Source organism: Chiloscyllium punctatum, chromosome 36, assembly GCF_047496795.1.
Source record: "Chiloscyllium punctatum isolate Juve2018m chromosome 36, sChiPun1.3, whole genome shotgun sequence".
NCBI classification, from domain to species: domain Eukaryota; kingdom Metazoa; phylum Chordata; class Chondrichthyes; order Orectolobiformes; family Hemiscylliidae; genus Chiloscyllium; species Chiloscyllium punctatum.
Genome location: NC_092774.1, coordinates 52,453,944 through 52,465,853, shown reverse-complemented (window position 1 = coordinate 52,465,853; position 11,910 = coordinate 52,453,944).

The following is an 11,910-nucleotide window of genomic DNA, read 5'->3' as shown; positions in this document are numbered from 1 at the left end:
ACTTTGATTTCAGCTGTAACAGTGTTCTAACTGAAACTACCCATCTCACTGTTTTTTCAATTCCAAGGACTTCCCTTCTTCCAAGAACATTTTATGTGACATTGCATTAGATATCTTTCGAAACCTCATTGGCATGTCATGCACAAGACTTCTGATATCCCTGTTTGCAACTCCATGGGGTAATCGAATACATTTAACAGTAATACAGAACAAAATAGACTTGTTATTCCATCAAACGCCAACTCGCCCAATTTTGTTTCACCTCCCCCGATCTTTCTGCTCTCAATTCATAAAATAGACCCAGTTCCCTCGGACCGTAAGGAAAAAGAACAGGAACAGCCTGTTCGTTCCCTCGATTTTGCTCTTTCATTCAATAGCATCATGGATGATCCAACATTCACTACCCTTGATCCCACTACAGTTTGGGAATGAAAACGATAGAGTATAACACTCTTCAGTGTAGTTGGTTACAGATGTTGGGAATTGTCTGTGTGAAAGACTAAAAACAACGTCTCCTGCAATGTTGCAAAAAAAATGATTAGACCAAAATTACAGTTCTGGAAGCTTTTGAAACGATCAAATTGCAACTGAAAGAGTTCAGAAAAGATTAACCATAATATTTTCTAGTTTGAAGAGTTGTATTTAAGTACATAAATTGGGAGACGGCGTTTCTTTTCTGGGAGCAGGAAAGATTCGGTGGCGGGGTGGGGGTATGAAGCGTAAATAAGATATCAAAAAATGAGGAACATATCTAGCAAAGACAAAAATACATGTTCCCTTGGCGAAGGGGTCCGTTAAAGAGTGGGGCCGTTGGACAGAAAGCAAGTAACAGCAGTGTTACAGGAAATGTGATGGAAATAAATCAATCAATGGATAGTGGAGCGTGGATCTCCACCAACCCGATGTGTAGAAAAGATAGACACACTTTTAAAAGTTAAGAAGTTTTTTAAAGTGCTCTTCATTTGTCAAGGCAGACAAGGTTTGTATCAAACTAGAAGCGTTGCATGACTTTATTTCACATTCAGAATCATGAGGAGAATGCAGAATGCCTGAAGTGATGTGACCGAGATTTAGAAATGAAATGCAGTCCAGATAATCTTGTGCAAGTTTTTTTCTTAACTTGATTATCAATCAGTCTTTCCGTATGCCGTTTTCTATCAGCTTACCTAATTTCAACATAATCTTAACAAAAGCAGACATTGTCAGAATTCACTGGGCACTTTCTATGAACATCTGCCTAATGTTGAAAGTCATTTTGCAAACTCTCGATTACATTTTCAATGAATCTTGTGAGTTTAATTTTCTTCTGGACCTTGAGGTTGTTGCGATGCAGTTTGGGGATTACAGATTCAAATCATTCGTAAATTAACTTCTGTGCTAAGCAGTGCAGGTAGAGTTGAAGGATGAAAATCATGGGGAAGAAACATGATCATTTTGTTTAGGAATCCTCCAATTGATAAGAACTTAGGGAAAACTGTGCACTATCCTGGTCAAGGATTTGTTGAGCAGATGGAGGGATGTCCTGGACAATGAGATTGGAGGGCTTGGGAGTCAATTGGAACATCTCAGGGATATTGTACCACATTGTCCTGTGAAGTATGCCCCCCGTAGCCGACTGGACAAAAGAGGAAGATAACGTCGGTGGAAAAGTTTCAGGAGTAAAAGGTGTCATCTGATAAGAAAAGAGCGAGGCAACAATAATGGGCCAGAGAATCATTGTCGCTCAAAAACAAAACTGCGTGACAAATGATTCAAGAAAGATACCCCTCAATGAAGTAATTTGAAGCGAATCTTGTGCGGCTGAGTCACCTGGAAAGAACGGGATTTTGTCTATTTCCTTCAGGAATCAACCACGTTGGAGCATATCTCGTGAATTTCGAATCATTTTCATTCGGCACTATTTTAAACAAAGATGACGGACGTTTGCGAAATATTGTGATCTTGTGATGACTTTGAAGCGGCAAATGCACGCACAAATTGAATATTTTCTGCTGTTAGTTACAGATTAAAGCGATTCCACCGATTGGCCATCTACAACTGTGGTATCTAGGCAGAAGTTGGATTTGTGGCCAGAGAAAAAAAATCTTCTGCTCATAACATGTTTCTGTTGGCCAGAAGCACCTTTCAGTGGTTATTATAGAACGTCGTTTTGTTTGCCTAAATGAATCATTTTAAAATTTATTTACTTTCATGTAGGTTTCAATCATTTAATGCACTTTCCTCATACATATATTCACAAACTGACTTTTGGGATAGAGTCTAGTATTTCAGTTTGTTCGAAGCTATGTTTGAAATGCTCATTGACAGCAACAGAGCAGATTAACATACCACATGAAGTCAGCATGAATGCCTCTCCTTCCTAACCTCTCTCCACGTCTCAAGTGTACTGAATCTCAGGGTACAGCCTCCAGCAGTCATCTCTCTCCCATTAGAGACCAGAACGTTATGATCAACTATTGATGTTGCAGCTGTACAGGACTTTGGTTAGGCCACAGTTGGAGTACTGTGTGCAGTTCTGGTCGCCTCACTTTAGGAAAGATGTGGAAGCTTTGGAGAGGGTGCATAGAAGATTTACCAGGATGTTGCCTGGAATGGAGAGTAGGTCGTACGAGGATAGGTTGAGAGTTCTCGGCCTTTTCTCGTTGGAATGGCGAAGGATGAGGGGTGACTTGATAGAGGTTTATAAGATGATCAGAGGAATAGATAGAGTAGACAGTCAGAAACTTTTTCCCCGGGTACAACAGAGTGTTACAAGGGGACATAAATTTAAGGTGAAGGGTGGAAGGTATAGGGGAGATGTCAGGGGTGGGTTCTTTACCCAGAGAGTGGTGGGGGCATGGAATGCGCTGCCCGTGGGAGTGGTAGATTCAGAATCATTGGCGACCTTTAAGCGACATTTGGATAGGTACATGGATGGGTGCTTAATCTAGGTTAGAAGTTCGGCACAACATCGTGGGCCGAAGGGCCTGTTCTGTGCTGTATTGTTCTATGTTCTATGTTCTATGTTCTATTTCATTTTCATGCTTTGGATCCATTAATCGCTAATTGATGTAATGTATTCGAGTGTTGTGGCAAGTATCCGAAAGTAGCCAATGCTGAAATTACAAAACAGTTCAGACAGCATTTGCGCAGCAAACGAACATTATTTCAGCACATTGGCGACTGCAGTAATTGGATGTTAGGATCTGTTTCCATGCTATATGACTCAATTATGATGTTTTTCAAAAATAGATAAATCAATCAAGGTATTTTCAGTTATTACATAACATTAATGGGGCTGTGTTTGACGTACAGGTCATGAGTGGAATGCTTGCATTCTATCCCACTTCTGTTAAACAAAAGGTGAAGTCTCAGGAATTCATCTGTTCATATCTTCAATTGCTGTTGCCATAAACCATTAAAGGGAAAGTTTCAAATGAGCGTTGTTTGTTTTAGGCCTGGCTGTAATCTGTAAATGAAACTGCAGTTTTACAAGGGCTCGGTGAGACCACGCTTAGAGAATCACGAGTGGTTTTGTTCTCACTCAATGAGAGAGAGTGCACTTGACAGAGTGGACGTGAAGTGGAGGTTCACAAGGCTGTCCCGTGAGCCAGCAGAACTGGCCTCGAGGAGAGATTGTTTTCAGTAGTCGTTTATTCAATGCAGTTTAGAAGGATGAGAGATTATCTGAACTCAAGTGTATTTTTTAACGTTGCTGGACTGACCGATGCAGGGAGGATCGTTCCCCTGCCTCGTGGCAATTTCACCAGATGTCAAAGTCGCAGGATATGGGATATGACGGAGATGAGGGAACATTTATTCGGTTCGAGAACAGTGAACATGTGGAGATCGCTCCTACAGCAGGCAATGGCGGTCACATCACTGAATATATTCAAGAGATAGATTTAGTGTTTTTAGAGGCATGACTGTCTTCGTCGATAGATGACATGTCTCCTCGGTTCAAGAATAAGTAAACTTTGGCACCAAAGTTTGGCCTTCCCTCCAACACGATTAGACATACAACAGTTGGGTCCAAACTTTTTCTTCAGTGTCTGACTGACTGTGCCCAATCCTTTTGACTACTACCAGAGTCTGTCGCAGAGTTATTGTTCTGTGGGGGCCCTGTGCAAATGATGGCTCTCGAATGCAATGAAGCCCTGTGAAACCTTGACAACAATCCATGCTAAGCAGCAAGGCAAGACTGAAGTCTTATGAGTCTTTGTTTGAGGGGGCAAACAGAGTAGGCAACGGTGGACGATTATTTTGTATGACAATGAAGAAAGGACTCAGCTATGCAACCTTGGCCAAAGTCATGAGTTAAATGCATTTCACCCAGCGCACAATGTGTTCCTTGCTGGTGCATTTCACGGGCAACATAGAATTGCACAAGTATGTTACAATTGATCAGAAGTGTGCCCGTTCTGTTCTTGCAGTTTTCCATATTATGAATGCTCAGGCCTAGGTTTCGCTTTGTGGGGAACGTTTGACATTGCATGATGGGAAAATGACGAATTCTCGAATTAAGGATCTGCAAATTAAACAAGTCTTTGGCAAAAGGTCAGAACCGGCTTTCAGGACCACTCTGAATGCAAGCAAATTGGACCGGCTTGATGAAATATCAGTAATCTTCTTAATGACTCCATGTACAATTTGAGCTGCAGAGTCTAGCTCAAACAAAATGTCCATACAACAGAAATAGGACGATGCAATTGATTAATGTTTGGTAAAACTAATAAGGCAATGTTCAACACTACAGATGAAGTACATTTCATGTAATCTGCAATTTCTCAGCATATTTTAAAAGTTATGATATTTCTCCTATCTTTGGAAAGATGCAACAGCAAAAATGACTCATAAAACCTTAGTTTTCTGATCCAGTTGAGAAGAATAGCTGTGATGGCCGAAGATTGTGCTCCATGAACACACAGACAGGGAAAGACATGTAACCAGGTTCATGCGAAGGAACTGGTTGTAAATAATATTGAATCAATAACTGAATTCACTGCTGGGACTCAGCAGGAGGTATCCCAATCTGTGAGGGGAACAATGGTAACCCGCGTGAAAGTTCTTCAAATGAGTGAATTGATAACAAAGGTGCTGGTTTTGTTTCCGCCTGTGGCTTACCTGCCATTTGTTATATATGATGCGTTCAGCAAAAGATTACCACATCCTTGGTCAGTCCAGGCCAATGAAAAAAACATTGTACCTTCGCTTGAGAATTTCCTACCCCGAGGTGACCACGAGTAGGTCGTTCGTGTGCTACAGGTAACACCTTCAGTTTGTCTGCTCCCAGTGCTCTGGTGCACTTCAGCCCATGTCCCTTCTGCACTAACCAGCCGTCGTTTCCATTTCTGTCTTCGGATTCTATATTCCAAATTATAATCTTCCAGAAAGCGTTTTGCCTCTATTCATAGTGGGCATAAACATATAAAACCATTCGTTATCTTATCTTGCTACTGCAAGTCTCTTAGCCATCTAGGGCTAAACACTCCCGTCTGATCCTCTGCCTGTTCAGGTTTCTCCTGCACCATTACGTCAATCGGGTGCCTGCTATCTTCACTTCAATTCCTTCATGTTTCTCTACTTTTCACTTCGTTGTTTTTCTTGTGACAGTCAGATCTAATTACTATACAGTCTGGGAATTCACCAGGATATTTCTGTTATAACGCCTCAATTTCTTGGACTTTCATGTGTTTTTCCATAACATGGGGTGTCACTCCCACCTTGGATCTTGCCAAATCATTCCCAAGAAAAAGCTGAAATCCCGAAACTAACGGTCTGTCAATCACTCCCATTGTGACTTCTGCAAAGTTAAGTTGGTACTCCAAACAAATCTTACATAGGGGGACGCTAAACTTCTGTCCATCTATCCCAAAAATTACCACACTCACGGCTAACAGATCAGAAACAATGCATATTGGCTCATCTCTCACGATCAATGGCTGGTGTGATCCTGCATCTCGGAAATTAAGTTTTTTTTTGTATTCCTTCCCCATTCGTTTGGAATAAACTTGAGCCAAATTCGACCTCTTTTTCGAGATAAGGTACTAACTACATACTGAGCCCCTGCCGAGGCTGTGCTCTCTCCTGCAGATCCTCGGCTCTTCTTGGGGTTATTTTAATACCTTCACGAATGCCTCTGGTTTAGCTTCCCTTACCACATATTTTGTTTTTCACAGCACGTTTCTTGACTGACCAGCACTGCGAAATTACATGTCCCACTTTACCATAGTGGAAACACCTGATGTCTTACCAATCCTTTCGGCCCTATTGTGCATCGTTTTAAAAAGCTTACCAGTGCTCTCCACTCTTGTTTATGTAATTTAGGATCTCCCTTCTTCTAACTTCTATCCCTCACAGGTCGAAATTTTCTTCGCAATCTTGTTTTCTGAAGCAACATGTTCTCAGCTGCTAATTCTGCTGCCCTTCTCATTTCCTGAACTTTCTGTTCCTCCACTAGAATTGTTCCCAGCTTTTGAAAATCATTTTAAACTCATCCAGCAGAATAATCTCTCGTAGAGACTCAGTGTCTTATCAATTTTTAAAGCAATTGCTCAACAATCAAAATTACCATGTTGAATTCTTTCAAACTCAGCGTAACTCTGACCAGTTTTGTTCGTTATGATTGTGAACCATTGTGTGTATGCTTCCAATGCCAATTGATGAACACTTTAAAAAGACTGTTTAACCTCTTCATAGTCCCTTGACTCCTCATATGACAGCAAGACAAATACCTCAATAGCTCTGCCAACCAGTTGTCTGTGAATTACCATTAGCCAAAAATCCTCGGACCGTTCCATCATCTGATCCAATGTTTCAAATGAAAAAAGAAAGCTTTAGAATCTTCCGAATCAAAATGCACAGAGTGCATTTTTTTACTCTCCATTTCTCTCTCCCTTTGTTCTCTCTCTCTTTGCTCAGTGAAGAATCCAGTCTCTGTTTCTTTTATGTCTCATTTTCCTCTCTCTCTCTGTTTATCTCCTCATTCCACTTCCCTCAATTGTAATTTATGTTTTTCTTCCTCTTCCCTAATGTCTATTTCTCTGACACACCTAAGTAATTCACTGACAATTTCTGCTTTACTCTTGTCCTTCGTTTAACACAAACTAACTTCTGGATGCAATTTTGCTTGCTGAGCTAGAAGGTTTGTTTTCAGACGTATTGTCACTACACTATTTTGTAAAAGGCATTACTTTTGTATGCTTTCTGTATCGGGCCTATCAAGTTCATCAGCTGCTTTTTAAATGTAAAACACCTTGCAAGAACCGGACTGAATACACCACTGAACAAACAGGCAGAAAACCATCCGTGAGGCTATATGAACATCAATTTGCCACAAAACGAAATGAACCACATACACATGAGGACGGCCATCGATTCGACAGGGACAATATCACAATAAAACAGTGACTAGGATCCCACAATCCAGCCCTTGCGAAAAAGAGCAGGAAATGACGCAACTTTGGAAAATGACATCACCAGAGAAAAACTGTCAGAACCGAAAATTGAATAATCACAGGTAATGACGTCACTAACCGGCATTGGGATTGTTCCAACACGAAATTCAGAACTATGAATCATATTACAACATAAAACTATCCACAATGGTAGCGGTGTTAAAAGGAAATGCAAATGTAAAATTTGAGACCTACGTCAAGTCTCATTTTAACTCCTTTATGCTCTTCACTCCACCTGACAAGTAAATGCTTAACTTGCAATGTTCAGAAACCTCTTGTGACGATGATGCCCCTTTTGCAAGGGCATACTGTCCGCGCTGTTGTATTCCAGCGTGTGTATAAAGATAGAGGCTCCAAACTGTCTTGATATATTTGATTGAAAAATCGTTCAACTTTTATTTAAACCATTGTACAATGAGAACGGAGTGGCCAGATCTCAGAGTTCAGGGCTCGGATTAGTTTGGTTTTGGCAAGCTGTTTATTTTTTACTGCACTGTTCAAGCTTGAGGTTGGAACTTAAAAAAGCTGCTGCGGACCCAGTGAAGTACTTTCATGCCGATTCCGTCTCCTTCTGACATCTCTCCTTCAAGAACCTGAGTTTGAAATTCCCTTTTGGCCAAATCGAGTTTGTGGGACGTTTCAGGAATTTGGAAGAGCATCATTAAGTTGCAAAAGCGTCGATTGAGTGTCCAAATAGTTATGCGATTCTAAATTTTATATGATTTTGTTTGTGCGTAAATACATTCTGCTTTAATTAAACTGGGTGTTTGAGCTAGCTGCATCAGTCCTGGAATATCTATTACACAACCGCTTAAATAAAAACAGAAATGTTTTGAATTGAGCTACCATTTTGAACAATTATGAGCGGGTCTGGCTGCTTCATGAAGACTGGGGTGTCGAGGCCGGATTTGCTTTAAGATTAAGATTTGGGATAAAGGTTATAAGACTCGAATTTGGCGATTCGTCGCTTTTAGTGTCTCCTGGGCTGGGAATTGAACTTGTTTGTTTTAAGCAGTGCTTGATGTAGTCATGGAGGAGAAAGTGAGCACTGCAGATGCTGGAGATCAGACCTGAAAATGTGTTGCTGGAAAAGCGCAGCAGGTGAGACAGCATCCACGGAGCAGGAGAATCGACGTTTCGGGCATGAGCCCTTCTTCAGGAATGAGGATAGATTGTTCAGCAGGCTAAGATAAAAGGTAGGGAGGAAGGATTTGTTGGAGGGGCGTTGGAAATGCGATAGGTGGAAGGAGGTTAAGGTGAGGGTGATTGGCCGGAGTGGGGGTGGGTGCGGAGATGTCAGGAAGAAGACTGTACGTTCGGATGGTGGTGCTGAGTTTGAGGAGGATTGGGACTGAGACAAGGTGGGGGAGGGGAAATGAGTAAACTAGTGAAATCGGGTTTCATCCCTTGTGGTTGAAGGGTTCCTAGGTGGAAAATGAGGCGCTCTTCCTCCAGCCTTCGTGTTGCTATGATCTGGCGATGGAGGAGTCCAAGGACCTGCATGTCTTTGGTGGAGTGGGAGGGGGAGTTGAAGTGTTGAGCTACGGGGTGGTTGGGTTGGTTGGACCAGGTGTCCCCAAGGTGTACTCTGAAAAGTTCCGCAAGTAGACGGCCTGTCTCCACAATATATAGGAGGCCACATTGGGTGCAACGGATGTGTGTGAAGATGCAGGTGAATTTGTAGCGGATATGGAAGGATCCCTTGGGGCATTGGAGGGAAGTAAGGGGGGAGGTGTGGGTGCAAGTTTTGTATTTCCTGCGGTAGCAGGGGAAGGTAACAGGAGTTGGTGGGGGGTGTGGACCTGACGAGGGAGTCACGGAAGCAGTGGTCCTTTCTGAACGCTGAGAGGGGAGATGTGGGAAATATATCCCTGGTGGTGGCAAAGTAGAAATCCTTCGCTCAGAGAAATTAACTGAGTAGGAGAAGCTGGATGAGAACCTAAATGAATAAACAAACACAGGGTACAATAAGTGTGGGGTTGAAGGGTTTTCTGGCCATTTTGATAACAGCTACTAGATACTGCTTCAGCCCAGAGACTTTCAAGAGTAAGGGGATAAAAACCTTCCACAATGGAAATGGAGTGGCCAGTTCTCCCACTCCAACTTTCATCTGGTTTTGGCAGTCAGGGTATTCGCTGAAAGTAGCCAGGCAGTTCAGAAGTTGCTGGACCCAAAGCAGCAGTTCCATGCTGGTCATCTCTCCCTGACCTCTCTTCTCTAAGACACTGGGTTGAAAGTTAAATTGGTAAGCTTAGCTGACGAAATGGCGAGTTGGTTGAATAATTAAATTTGTCTTCCAACACCAATGTCAATCAGTAAGGGACAGAAATAGGGCAAAATAAAAATCCTAAGGTAGCAACGGGAAGGCCTGAACATTAACTGTGTAAATCCTGTCATTCCTTCTGTTGCCAGAACGAAGGAAAGCATCTTTATCTAAATTAAACTCCACTTGCCACCCCTCAGCTAACTGGCTTCATTGATCAAGATTCCTTTGTATTCTTAGGTAATCTTCTTCACTGTCAAGTATACGAACAATTTTGGTGTCATTCCCCTAATTGATTAACCATGACTACTAAACTCGCATCCCAATAGTTTATACCAAAGACAAGCAACAGTGGAACCACCAGCCATCTCCGCACCTGACCACTGTCCATCAACGTGCACCACAATTTCAGTTTTAGGCAGTGGCACAAACATGCTCACATTGAACAAATGATTAGATATTCGGACTTAGAGCAGAAAATATTGTTTTCATGAGTGAGAGTAAAACAAGCTAAAATAGTTTTCCCACAATGTAATTGTGAAGTGTAACCATGGATGACTTTCCAAGAGCATGAACGAATTTATATAGGATATGATTGATCATGACGTGTTTCATTCGGAGAATGGTGAACCTGATGATTTAATGTTGCAGAGAATGGACGAGACGTAAAAATAAATGTTTGAAAACGTAGTTCTGCGTATTTCTGAGGGACTCAGGTCACAAATTTTCGAGTTAGCAAGCGGATAAAGATTTGTGGGATTGTTGGTCAGCAATGACCATTTTCAATGTGGAGCAGACTTGATGATCTGAACATCCTGTAAACACAGGAAAGACATTACAGAACAGCACTGCAGAGTACAGACCCTTTGACCCTCTATGTTGAGCCGAGCTTTCATCTTAGTGTACAATCAAACAGATTGACGCACCCTACATTTTTCTATTATTCATGTTCCGACAAAAGAGTAACTTAACTATCCTAAATGCATCTGACTCCATTACGACTGCTGGCAGATCATTCCACAGACCTTTCTGTGTAAGCAGAACCTACCTCTGCCATCTCGCCAAAAACCTTTCTTCAATCAATATGCACAGTCGTGATATCTATTTCTGGTCTGGGATACTCTCGAGGGCTACCCAAATTGTTTCTGCCTCTCATCATCTAGTGCACCTCTATCAAGTCATTTTCATCTTTCTTCACTCCAAATGGGAAAAAAGACCCTCGTTCCCTAACCTATTTTTTAAGACATATTTTCCAGTCCACGCAGCATTTCAATAAATCACCTCTGCACCATGTCTTAAGCTTGCATATCCTTCCTACCATGATGCGACCAGAAATGAACACAATATTCCAGGTGCTACATAATTAGGGTTACAGAGACCTGCAGCATAACCTCGTCGCTCTTAAAACTCGTCCCCTGCGACTGGAAAACACCAAAACGTTCACCTTATTAAGAACCCTATCAACTTGAGTGGCAACTTAGAGAGATCCAAGTACATGAACCCCAAGATCCCTCTGTTCCCCAACACTGTCAAAACCTGGCCTCAAACCTGTAATCTGCATTCAAATCCGAACTTCCAAAATGAATCACTTCTCTCTTTTCCAGTTTGAGTTGATTCTGCCATTAATCTGACAGGGTCTGCATTCTTTCAATGTCCCTTTGTCAAAGCACAACAGCTTCTACACTGTGCATAACTCCAACATCCTTCGTTTTATCAGCAAACTTACTAATCAATTCTTCCTCTTCCTGATCCCAGTCATTAATGAAAATAACAAAGTGGATCCCTTGACCATTTGTTTCCTGAAGTTCCTGAAATAACAGCACTGTAATTTCCCCTCCCCCATTAAATGCTTTTCCATGACGTCTGCTTCTATCTCACACCATGACTATAATAATGATCAAAGAGTTGTGATCACTATTTCTGAAATGCTCTCCAACTGAGAGATCTTCCACCTGACCTGACACTTTGCCAACCACCAAATCTAAAATGGCTTTCCCTCTAATCGGTCTATCGCCACAATGAGTGAGGAATCCTTCACAGACACACCTGACTGAATTTGTTCCAGCCAAATTATTTTCCCTAAGGAGGTGCCAACCAATATTAAGGAAGTTGATGTCACCCATTACAACAACCCTGTTACTTTTGTACTTTTCCAAAATCTGCCATCCAATCTGCTCCTCCATGTCTCTGTTGGTATTGGGGATCTGTGGA